Here is a 13,685-nt window from a genome sequence, read left to right as displayed (position 1 = left end):
TATCCATCATATTTTCTTTACCTTTATCCCTAAAAGCTATTATGAAAAATAAGACCTAGAGTTAACTTAAAATAATCCCTCCCAGTTTTTGAAGTATGCGTTTAAGACATTTTCCTGCAGAGATCCTGCCACCTGCTGGTGTTTTTGATTCTATTAGAAACCTGAGAGAAAAGTTCAGCACTTAGTTTTAGAATATATTTTTTCTCTTTTTTAACAGCTACAGAAATGACAGATACAATCTTTAAAAATAACTATTACAGACCAGTATTTGTCTGTAGTTACAAAATTTACCAATTACTGTTGAGGAAAAAAAAGACTCATTTTATGAAGTTTTTTATACAACCTGAGTGAGGAAATTAATTACCAAATGTTTGAACTCTAAAACTGCATGTAACTGTTTTGCTTGCAGTAAAGTAGAGTGAGATGTAAATTGTTTAGTTCCTTCAATGTTTTAGCAGATTTTGTTTTCCATATTTGTGTTTTGGATCTTGTTTTTTCAGAAATAATAAATTTTAAGTCCTTGTTTCCTTCATCCATCATGGTACGATCAAACCTTATACATAAATGCTGAAATGATATTTATATTCCTGTTTTTTCTTTGTCAATACTTTTATAGAGAAATTTCGAGTCAAATCTCAAGTCACTGATGAGGGAAATTAAAAATTCTAACATGTGGTGTTTGGATGTTGTATACCTAAGACAGAATTAATTGAATTTTTTGTCATTGAAATATATTTCTTTATGCATACATATAGGCAAATATACTTTTGGGGTTATGAGAAATATATGCTATTTAGACAACTTAAATATATATATTTATTTAAAAGAAAAGGGTACAAATACTTTAGTACTTGTTTTCATTCAATATATAAACAATATATAAACAACCAGGAATTTATTTTATTTTAGTCAGGTTTCATTGGATCCCTTTCTCAACATCAAAAGAATAGGATGCTAAAGGTATGTTTATTTTATTTTTTTAATAACTCAGAATCCATTAATATGGGGCTCAGTTTGAGAGAAATCCATCTGGTGCTGATTAGGATGCTGCAAACATGAACAGTTGGTTAGAAACCACAAAAAGCCCACAGTCTGTTGAGTTCAACTTTAAGCAACTTTAACAGATGAAGATATCCATTGTTTTCAAAGTCAGGCTGTGTGGTCGACTTACTGTAAATGTTTGCTTGATGGTCAAAAATAATGGGGGAGGGGCTTGGAGGTTGCTGCTATGTCTACTTACTGTTTGGAAACACTACAGAGAACACTGATGATTTCTAATGATGTGTTCTAAAGGTCTGACCCAAAGATGCAGAGAACCACTCGGAGAACCAGGAAAAAGGTTTAACACGTTTATTGGGAGGAGGGTACAGGGGAAGTGTGACCTGGAACTCAGGTAGCTGGTGAACAGGAACTTTGATGTCTGGAGGGGATATCACAACGGTTAGTTCAGGAACCGTGGGACTCTTGAATCCTGTAGGGAAAATGGTAGTGAGGGACTCACTCTTCTCTCACTAGCATCCAGTCTGTGTGGGTTGATCAATGAAGAGGGAACATGTTGAACGGACTTGAACGGCACATGTGGAGGTTTCTCCCTTTGTGAACTCGGTAAACAATCCTTCCAGGGGAAGAAGGCTAAATATCCAGTATGCAGGACAAGGTTAGACTCAGTGAAACAAAGACTCAGACTCTGCTAATCTAAGCATGGCTATAGTACCCAAAACTGGCAAACACTCTGGCGTCGAGGTAGTGACAGTCCACTGACCAACAATGACAGGGCGCCACCTGGTGGTGGAGGGAGAGACAGACACAAAACAGACCACGCAAACTGGATTCCTGACAAACACATGCCATGGATAAAGATACCACGATTAGCAAAGGTTAACATGTGTTATGTTATACCATGGCCTGGATGAACTATAAATGTGTTTCTGTGACATGATTAGGGAAAGTGTACACATTCTGTCACATGGATTTTTCAAAATGATTGTGCTAGGACCTTTAACATAACGTTAAGCTTCAGCCGACTGAACTACAGGTTCTGTTTACCACTGATGGATGGATGGATGGATGGATGGATGGATGGATGGATGGATGGATGGATGGATGGATGGATGGATGATGGATGGAGACTGCGGTATAATGCCCGACAAGGTGTCAGGCACAAACCATCAGCTCATATCATAGAGGGTGAGAAAAAAATCATTCCACTTTTCTAAAAACAATAGAATTTTATGTTAATTGTGTAATCCACCTGGGTGATCTGAGTGGTGCTCAAGATCTTCAGTCTTTCAAATTGTATAATTCTTTCTCTAACTATTAAGTCCTTTGCAACAAAAAAGTTTAAGAGGAAAACCTTTCTGAAGAGGAACAAATTACACATTAGTCTGAAAGAGAGAGGAATACATTTTTCTAACATTCACACAGAGATGTTTTATCAGATGCCTTTGTTGTTTGAGTCTGCTAGAGCAAAGAGGGAAGTAAGTGAGCTTCACAGTTGAATTCCTTCTGATAAACAGCCCCCGTGGAAGTTAATCATGAAGTCACACAGGGGCATTTGTTAATGCTTAATATCGACTCTTTGGTTGTGTCACTTTTATCTCTTGCTGTGCATGAAGAGGTGCAAGTAAATAAGATAATATTACAGAGAAAAGCTACATTTGAGGTCTTTTTTCTAAGGATACAGTTTACAGTTAATAAAAGTAGTCACCCAGTTGGTTTTTTGCAACCATTAAAATGTAGGTTGTTGTTTCCTTTGAGAGCGTCTGCTGAGACCTTTAGTTGAAAAGATTGGCTCCTTTGGTATTTGGATTCTCCAATTCATCACAGTATTGTCTCCCACCTTTTTTCATATCCACTTGGAGTTGCCCTTTCTGCTGTCTGGGTCACTGTTTAATTTCTTTTTGTTCTCTCCTTTTAATACCATTTTTGTTTCTTCTTCGCTCCCCCACAGTTTTTTTTTCCTGGCTGTATCTGGTCACACAGCAGATAAAATAAAAGCTGGTTTTAAGTAAAGTAATATAATGAAATGATGCTTTTTTATGTATGTGGATGTGTTATGCAAACAATTTAATTTTGTTGTTCCATGCATCTTCAGATATCCGTCTGTTTATAGAATGCAAAAAAAATACTTATTTAGTCTGGAAGAAAAATTTAATTAGGCTTCTTTGTTTAGAAGGATGATGTTAAAGCTGCAGTCAGGCTTACACACATCTTATTTGGGTCCAAATGTGAAGACCTGACACATGTACTGCGACAAAATCAAGCCCTGTCACATCTATCTATGTGTTTTGTCTTTTTTCTGTAGCTTGTATGTGTTGGAATAAATTCAGCTGAATCCACAGTATTTTGCTTTCAAAGTCCCATTGTGTGCCACTTTTGCAATGACATCACTATGCCTTCCCCCTTTCTTTTACTTAATGACCTGAGGAGGAAGGTTCAGGCATGCATGCACACTGCAAGCAAACAGATTGATGGTAAACTGCATAAACCTTGCTGAGACCGGCAGTTCAAATTGTGTGTACGGTAGGTACAGTTCCAGGGTCTGTGTTCGGAAATGGGTTCAAGTGAACTGTTTATCTGTCTTTAGCTCAGTTAAAAGACTTTTGGTGTGAAAGCACTGTTGCCCTGCAGTGCATGATATTATGTTATTTATCATCAGGCCTTTTGCTGCTAAACTTGCAAAGCATTTATTTTTATTCCCCACCAAACGTGTGCATAGAGGTAAAGTGATTCTTACACCATTGAAATGCACAGTTGGTACAAGTTTGATAAGGTGCAGTGTTTTTAAAAAGGTATTAATGAACCTAAAATCACATTTTGTTATACAACAGCCACTTATATCAAGGCAAAGGAGTACAATAAAACTGTTTTCCAAGGTTGACCAATTTTAATAAAGCCTAGGCGGAAGTTCAACTGAAGAAACTGAATGACTTACCCTCATCCGCCTCGACAAGCCAATCAGCTTTGAACCCCTCCTCCATGAAGCCCAATCAGCATCCAGATTTCATCTTCAAAGGTCTCCAAATCCACAACTCAGTCAGCTACCTAGCCAAAGCGCAGGCAGTGGTTACAGTATGTCTGATTTGATTCAGATAACCCCGATTCAACATACCTCCATCCCCTTCTCCTCCATCGTAGCTAAAGCTTCATCTGACTTTTCCATGGAGCTTCTTCTAATTCGTCCCCATGAGAGTGTACATCCTCCCAAAGTTTTTACTCTCCACTGTCGCTGCATGCTTGCTCATCATGGACAGATTTATGGAAGCTATGTTTATTCAAGCTGGGTTGTCCATCTTCCCAGCAGCCTGTGGACAGAACCTACTTCATCTATCTGCTCTCCAACACTAGTTTCAGGCCTGGGGGGGAACATCCCTGTTGTTATACTTCTAATTATGCATATGAAAAAGCAAAATTCAGCACCGATGTCTCCTGCCGAGGACTGAGCGCCAAAGACTAAAGTAGTTTTATCAATAAAATTCTTCTGTCTTTTTTTTTTTCTGTGTGAGGTTTTCAGATTCAAATGTTTTTAGTGAGGCATCAGTTTTTATTTAGGCCGTACGAATCACTTCTGACAGTGCTGTGCCCGAAATTAAGCAGCACCTTGGAAACTTGAGCTGCACTGTTAAAAGCAACGTGTGCAACCTGGGTGTCTTCATGGATGGAGCGATGTCGATGGAGCAGCACATAAATCAGCTTGTTAGGAGCTGCTTTCTCCAAATTCGGAATGTTTCTAAACTCCGTAAGATGGTGACTTATAATGAGCTTGAGAGGATTATTCCTGCTTTTGTCTCATCGGGATTAGATTATTGTAATAGTTTGTTCACCTGTCTTAACAAGAGGGAGTTTGCAAAATTCTACAGCACGCCTGCTCACTCGCACTTGCAGGAGGGAACACATTACACCAATTCTCAAAAGTTTGCACTGGCTGCCTGTATTTTACAGGATGCACTACATTAAGAACCTCATCCAGCCTTATGTTTCCATTAGGAACCTTCGGTCGTCCAATGTGAACTTGCTGACGGTTCCTCGGACCCATTTTAAGACCCGAGGAGACAGATCTTTTAAAGCTGTGGCGCCTCGCCTCTGGAATGAGCTACCTTTTACCATTCGTTCTCTTGTTTGTATAGACACTTTTAAGAAACAACTAAAGACCCACTTTTTTAAACTTGTTTTTTAGTTTAATACTGTGTTAACTGTTTCTGTATGTTGTTTTAATTTATATAAACTTTTTATGAATTTGTGAAGCACTTTGTGACCCTGGTCTGTGAAAAGTGCTATAGAAATAAAGTTTACTTACTTACTTTGTAGATCAACGTTCCATGCAACATTTCAGGAAGGTTAGCACATCCCTTACTTATCTTTTCCACGTTCCTCTAAAATAACTTTAGACCTCTGATGTAAAGAATATTGCCAGTATTAAATCATTCTTCTCTCTATTCTTGCTGGATTGTGGGCAACCATATTTCAGTTCTCTGTTTTTTTAGTTTGTGTTCTTTGTCAAATACAAACCATTAATATTTCACCAGTTTTCGCCTTTCTAAGTTGGATCTTGTTTATACTTTTAGCTATGGTAGGTAACTCTGCTCAATGCAGCACTCTATCTCTACCTCTGTTTTGTTTTACAAAACCAAATTGTCTCAGTATTCAGATTTCTCAAGAACACATTTTATCGCTGAAACTTTCTTATGCAATATGAGTAAAACTGCTGCAGAATGTTCCTCTGGTTCTGCAGTAAAATGTATATACTGAGCCTGAGAGCAGAAATGAAAAAAGATTGAGTAAATACTGAGTCAGCATTACAGCCGTTATCATGGTGAAATGAGGTGTTGCCATTACCATTATGATTTTCAGGACAAAGCAGAATCGATTTCACTGGAAACAATTTGTTCATAACTAGCTGCAATCAGCTGCAGAGAAAGAAAGTGTTTCTCTGTTTCATTTTCTTTCTGGCCTCAGATAATGGCTTTCATGTTTTTCCTGTAGACAGTTACAAGAAAGTCGAACCTTGTTCTTTCAGATGCATATTTTCTTTCATATTATAAATTTTGTCCTCTGATGCCCAGAGAAGAAAATTTTGATTATTTCAATTTAGAAGTAAGTTTGATTAATCCTGAATATTTTAACTGTTTAGTTATTTCTATTTAGTTTGTTAAAGTATTGCCAATTCACAGCCCATCATCTGAAGGCTTCATGCAAAGACAATTCTATCAAATCATAGTTTGGTTAAAATGTATCTGCATATCTGCCATGGGGTGTGTTGACCTAGTGGTTAGAGCAGTATGCATGTGCTCTAAGAAGTACCAGGTTTGATCCCAACATCCTCCAGTCTGGGTTCCTGAGCAAACTCCTTAACCCCACACTGCTAGTAAAGGGATTTACATTTAAGGATTAAGACTAGGAGTTGGCTCCACAGTAGACTTAACTAAAGACCTGCATCCCATTCTACTTATAGAAATTCTATGAATCATTAGTGAACCTACTGATGGAGAACAAAGTGGTCCGTTCGTACTTAAGCAGCAATCACATATCTGACAGGACGGAGCTCCGTTAATTTTTTTGTTTATTCTATTCTGGGTTTAACAGGGAGCCAATGAAGGAAAGATTAAGTGCAAGAAATAAAATCTTGCCTTTTTAATCTTATTCAGAACTCTTGGACAATTTTCTGTGGATGTCGTGATAGTAAAAAATTATAATTGTCTAACTCTAAAGTAAACAATATATGGACTAGCTTTTCATCATAGCTCCTGGAAAAAAAATTCAAAATTTTCCCCATTTTTCTCATATTCTGGAGATGAAACAATGAATTCTACAAACCTGTTTCATATGAAATTCAAAATGTAAGTTCAGATCAAGAATTGGATTGTTTTTTTATTTTATTTTCAGAGGTTAATTAATTGCTGTCCACATTATGTGACTAACAAAGCACCTTTTTTTTCTCAAAGCCTAGAAGTCATTAAAAAATGAGAAAATATTAAGTCTTCCAGACATGCCCATAGTCTATCTAATGGGTAAGTTTAATCAGGATTTAAGGAAAAAATAAATCTAAGTTTAAACAGCATAACAAGGGAAATTAGTCCAATGCTGCCTGATAGATTTACCAACTATAAGCATTTATATAGTAAAGGGCAGTGATTCTATACTGAACTAGTACCTACAAGAGTACTGATCTCTATGCTACTCCACAAATAACCCTGGAGCTTAAATATTTATCATCAACATAAAAAAAATTAGATTTTTAGGTCAAATAAGATATTACTGCATATTCAAGTCTTTGTAAAATAATATTGTGAAAGATTGTATCAAAAGTAGAAGTATAGACACAAGTAGATTATTTGAAACCATGAGAATATTGTTAGTGACTTTCATCAGTACCATGATGAGCTTTAAAGCTTTAATAAAACTCTTCAAAAAGGTCATTACAGCGTAAGCGCTCCCACACATGATTGGTATAGAAAAATTCAGCACGCCAAAAATAGGTTTTAAAAAAAAGATAAAGCGACACTGGTTTCTTCTTTCTGTGCCAACATAGAGGATTTATTCCCTTATAGGAGGTTCATATATTCAACAGTGTTGTAGAATAATGTAGAATTCCAAAATATTTGTGCGACGTGAGAATCTCAACCGATCTAAATCTTTCATAAACACTTCCAGTACGTCCTTAAAAACTTTTCCCCAAAGCTTTACAACACACATATAACGATGACCTTTTCTTCACATTCAGAGGGGAGATAGACAGGAATAGATTTCCAACCTTATCTCTTTCCTTCCATATGGAACAGAATGGACTGTTGGGCAAAAAAAACAAGCACTTCTTCTAGAAAACGACTGCTGCTTATTTAAACACAACTGTTTTCTAAAGAAATGTAGAGAAGAAAGAAAGATATGTAAAGGTTTAATTATGGCTACCTTAACAGAGGGCTGTTCAGATTCCGGATGGATTGGTCATTTCTTTAATGGTGCTGGCGGCTGGAGGAATGACTTTCTCCAAGAATTGGGTTTGAAATAGATCAAACATACAAGTTAAAAGCTTGGATAAAGCTGATTATTTAGATAAAATTTCAACTGGATTAAAAAAGTCCAAAGTTCTATAGTTTCCTCCAACTCTACCTCACCTTCTAGAAAAGAATTCATCATATTTGAAAGGTTGATAATGATTTTATTCTCATAGAATCAAACTTATTTATAAAGAATCTTATAAAGTCATTGCTGCTGAGAGCTCGGGGGAAGGGTGGCTAAACAGAGCTACACATATGACTCTGTTGGAATTTGGCAAATCTATTAAAAAAATAAGAATGTATTATTCTTATTCTCCTCTAATAATGAGAAACAAGCAGCTTTTTTTCTTGCGAAGGGTCATTTTATGTAGATGTAGCCTGTTTTTTCATATTAGGTAGGATTCCTCTAGATGTGTAGAACACCATTTCTCCACAATTTCTTAGTCTTATGCTTCAAAGTTTGCAGCTCAAAATTAAACCAGGTAGACAGCTACCTATAAATAAATACATTCTATTTCAGCGGGGCTACATTGTCTAATGCAATGTGCAGACAGGAGGTATGTCTGTCAAAAATATCATAAATTTGTGAAGGGAAATGAAATGACTGCCCTATGCACCATTGTTCTCTGATAGTGTGGTGATATAAAGGGGATCAGATTCATTAAATTTGATTACTGCATTATCTGATAATAATCTGCAAAGTAAAACCTTCTTTTTTAGGGGGCGGAAAAATTCAGTTGAATTAAACTTGAATGTGACTAAAGCCTGGTGAAAGATAAAAAAAAGGTGTGCTTTACAGTTTAGATAGAAGAAAAAACAGGTTAAATGCTAATGACTGAAATATTCTTTCCACAGAGAGGACCAGTGCTGGGTACGGGATGCAGGGGGTGGCAGAGTCAGTAGAGACTCCCAGAATTCCTTCTCCCCAGACACCTTTTCCAGTTCTGCAGGGGAAACTCGGGGCCCTTTAGGGTCAGCCCTGAGACGTAGTCCCTCCATTGTGGCCTGAACTGCAGTGGCAGCCGCCCATAGGTATTAAAACAGCAAGTAATCACCTCAGCCTCTCTGCCTCTGCCTCTTGGTCCACAAGAACCTCCAACACTCCTCTCACAACTCTAACCTCAACCTTTTAACCGTATGTAGGAATAGTAATTTAGAAACACAATAAAGGTTGTGCTGTAAGTAGTAAAGGGCTAAAAACCTCCCCAGAAGGTGATAACATGTATTACTAAATTACTTTAAAACATGGTAAATAAGTACAGACGTGGCCTAATGACTATATGAGTATTCCTCAATGTAAAACGCTCTAAGTTTTTTGTGCAGTCAAAATTATGTATTACAACAGATGTGGGGTCACCAAACAACCAAAGCTAGCTTGGGATGACCATCCATTGGATAAACCAATAACCTTAAGTATCTCCTCTGTGGCCTCTGCTTGTTAGAATTATGCTCTATTAAAAGAAATAGATTTATCCCCTTTAAACATACAAAGACGCGCACGCAATGTCACCGTTTGGAACAGGTCCTAAACTTTTTGTTCCTGTGGTTTGTGCAAAGTTACAGAGTTGTAAAGTCATTATTGTCATGACTGCACTTTTTAGTTCTGTTTAAGTTTTTTTAGTTTTCAGTTATACTAAGATTCATGTATATCTGTGTTTTCCAGTTTATTGGTTTCATTTCCATTTTGTGTTATTCTAGGCATTTTTTATTTTATTTGAGTTTTTAGGTATTTCTTGTTTGCCTTCTGTTGCCCCCTTGTGTCAGTCTCTTTTTTCCTAGCTCCCTTCTAGACTCCTCTGTCCACACCTGCTCCCAGTCTGCTGATTATCCTGGTCTTTGTTCAGTCTCTGAATTATAAACCTAATTTTCAGTCACTGTTTGCTGTCACTGTTTCCCCTTGTATGTTTTCCCCTTAGGTTTTATTGTTTTTGGTTATCACTATTTTGGATTTTTGTAATTTTTGGCCCCTGTTTACCTCTGGATCTACAAGACTCACCTCAGCCTCTCACTTTTGCATTTGGGTCCTCAAAAACCTTCACTTAACCTTGATAATACGACGTAAATTAAACTAAAATCATCACAAATGATAAGTCAATCAAACATCAACCTGTTAGGAGCTGTTCTGGATAAATTTGCTTTTGTGGTTTGATCCAAGTTTCTGTTTCTAAAGGTCATTTAGAACAAAACAAGTTGAAATCAGACAAAAGCTTTTTTTTCTTTTTTTGTGGTGATTATGGTATGTAAGTATTAGTAGAGATAAGAGTTTAATATGCAGTTGAGGTGATCTGATTTGCTTGTCACAAATTCATTGATTACCAGACAGTAGGAACTTGACATGAAGTTCAATGTTAAAAAAGAAGCTTTAATGTATTTATGTAGTTGTAACTTAGCTTTCTGCATTTCTCTGGAGCAGTGAAGCCTCATTTAATGTAGAATAACTTCTAGCTTGGCTCACTAGATTTTCTGAGCTTTCCCAACACTGGCTACATCTATCTGTCTATCAATCTCCTGCTCTATTCTCCCCTTATTAATTAAGAGAATCCCAAGATACTTACACTTCTCCACTTCTGACAGGATTTTTCCTCCACCCTAAAGCCATCTTTTTCCGGTTGAGTAGGACTCGGACTTGGAGGACCGGATTCTTATCCCAGCCACTTCACATTCCGCTGCAAATCGCCCTGGTGCATACTGTTTGTCTTGGCAGGATTGATCCAGCAGAACCACAGTATCTACAAATAGCAGGGACAAAATGGCCCCTAAACCAAATGCTCTATGCTCCTCGGCTGCACGCAAGCCCAATCGGAGTCACACATGCATCGGGAAAACCTCTGGCTAAATGCAGGCAATGCAGACCAGACTCCCGCTCTGTTAGCAGTTTGGCATAGGCCTTCCCCCTAAGGCTGGGAAGTTTTACCCCCTTTAGTTAGAACACAACCTCCATTCCTGGTTCTTATGCAGGGGAATCTCCACCACAGTCTGCCACGCCAGGAATGTCTAACTACTAAAGAGACATGTCAGCTGCGACAGCCTGACAACATACAGAGGCCTAGTCAGGATGAATCTCATCCAACCCTGAAGCCTTATCACCATTGAGTTTTCTGACCACCTCAGTGACTTCAGCCTGGGTGATCGAGCCTCAGCACTGCCTCTCTTGGAAGGAGAGTCAGCTGCGTTGTGAAGATTCTCAAAATATTCCTTTCGCTCTCCATTGATGTTAGGGGTGTTAGCTTAAAAGAATAACAAGTAATAGTTCCTAGTTAATTCACCCAGAAAGTAACTGCACAATCAAAATAACTACTTACTTCTCATGGTAACAATGCAGTTAGTTCTTATGATCTATCCAGATCTTCATGGGTACCATAGTCCAGAAACATGGCTGTTAGGTTAATTGGACTCTCTAAATCGTCATTAGGTTTGGGTGTGTGCATAGTTCTATGACTCTGTTGCCTGCGACAGACTGACAGCCTCTCCAAGGTTTGCCTGCCTTTACCCCGTAGACTGTTTGAGATGGACACCAGCCCCACGATGATGGATGATGATGGATGGATGGATATTAAATATTAAATAAAAAAATAACTACAAGGACTACACAAACATATGATAATCTGTACCATTTATTAACAAGTGGATTATAAAACAATTATGAAGATGATAATGTTTTTTGTTTTTAATACAAAAAAAATTTGTTTTTACACTAAATAATTACACTTCTGAAGAAGAAAACAAACAACAACAAAAAAAAACAGGACTATGCAATTCCAGTATACTTTGCAAATGAATATTATAAAACGCTGGGGATTGTTCTGGAATGGACACACCATTTGCCTGATGTTAAGCCAAATGAGTTTGCATTTCATTTGGCAAAGACTGAACTTCTGACAGAAACACTCACAAATATATAGCTGCTAAAAGCCAGGGCAGTAAAAGCCTAACAGAATATAAAAACTGAGCTAATTCTTCTGTAGAGGTGTAAATAGGGAAAAGATACTATGTCCAAATATTTGTAGAGCTGACTATATAAAACCATCTTGCACTAAAAAGGAGTCATATTTATGCTTACATAATAGCGCTTATCTTAGTAGGATTAGACATAAACATTTGGTGTGATCTCAGCGTAAGCATTCATTTTTTAAAAGCCATTTAAATGCAAATTTATTAAGCAGTGGTTATGACGGGTCAGAAAATGTTCAGGTAAAGTTCGTCATGTAAGGTTACTTTTAAACATCTAAAAACATGGTAGCAACAGCCTGAAATGCTGAAGCTGAAGCGTCCGTGTTTAAATCCTGAAAGATGATAGTTTAAATCTTTGCGTCTCTCTTCATTTTTCTCTTTTAGAGAGGCATTTATTTGACTCATGGGTGTCATCTGTGAGCTTTCTGTTACGCTGCTGGTAAAATAGAGGACTATATATATGTGTGTGTGTGTGCACACATTTTTCTTTAAGACAAAACGGGGGCGACAGAGAATGGGGGCACCCTTCCACCTTATCTCTCTCTCGCTCTCCAACACATCTATCGTCTCTCCTCCCACACCATCCGTTCCATTACAATGATAATGGGATTTGGAAGGCTGCATTATTACTGCCGTCTGAGCGAGCCAGGCCTGGTGATATCACTGTCCATATTGCTCCCCCTGAGTCTTCTGTGGGTCTCCTGCTTCCATTCAGAGGCCTCTGTTAAAGACCAAAGGGACTTGTCTGGTTCATGGCAGTTACTGCTCTCTGCTATATGGACTGCTGCGCTTTATTTTAGCAGACAGAATGCGTTGAAAGCTAATCTGTGCTTCTGGGGATTTCGTTTTAATAGCCACTCCGCTGTGGCCCCCAGCAAAGCTTATTTGTTGCAATGGAAATTCTGTTTATGGCTGTTCATAAGGACAATTTTAAGACACTCATTTCTGGGGCTGCACCCCATCTTTAGAGATTTGCTCTAATTTTTTAAAGGAGGAGAATTTGCCATGGTCACAGCTGAAGCCATCTTCACATAGAGTATGTTAACCCGTGAAAACATGAGAACAGCAAGGAGGACCCATCTGAATGAACAACAGGTTTTAATTATTGAGTCTAACCTGCTGTGGCTCCATGGATAAAGGACAAGATGTCATATTTCCCTCAGTGGCTATTTAATTATAAAGATCCAATAATCATTTGACTTCTATATCATGCTGGACTCAATTCCCAGTGACCCATTCATTATTTTGAAGTAAACAGTCACATTTCTTAGAATTGGAAAAGCTTTGTTTTCATGACATGATTTTTAATTAAATCTAAGAAATATCTGCCATTACTCATAAAAATACAATTAACAATGAATTTAAATTGGTTAAAAGGGTAGGAAAAAAGATCTACAGAAGGCGTTATGTGATAGAGGCTTTGTTGTATCATTCTTGTGATTGTTCAATTGTAAGGTTTGTAAATGAGCTTTGCATAGCAGAACTTGACAGCAGGTAATAAAACACGACATGTTAACCAACAGGTTAAAAATTATATCCCAGTTTTTCAGCAAAACTCTTAATAAAAAGTGATTAAAGCCAGTTTTAAATTCAGAATGTGTTAGGTTTCTGTTTTCTGTTATGTTTTTCTTTTAAGTGTTCAATTTTTGCTTTACTCCTTTTTAATGGTTTTATTTTTAATTTTGCTGTGTTCTCTGGTTAATTCTTAGTTACTGTCTCAGTCTTGGTTCTGTTATGTTT

Source organism: Cyprinodon variegatus, unplaced genomic scaffold (genome assembly GCF_000732505.1).
Source record: "Cyprinodon variegatus isolate N-32 unplaced genomic scaffold, C_variegatus-1.0 Scaffold336, whole genome shotgun sequence".
Lineage (NCBI taxonomy): Eukaryota > Metazoa > Chordata > Actinopteri > Cyprinodontiformes > Cyprinodontidae > Cyprinodon > Cyprinodon variegatus.
Note: the sequence above shows the minus strand (reverse complement) of the source record.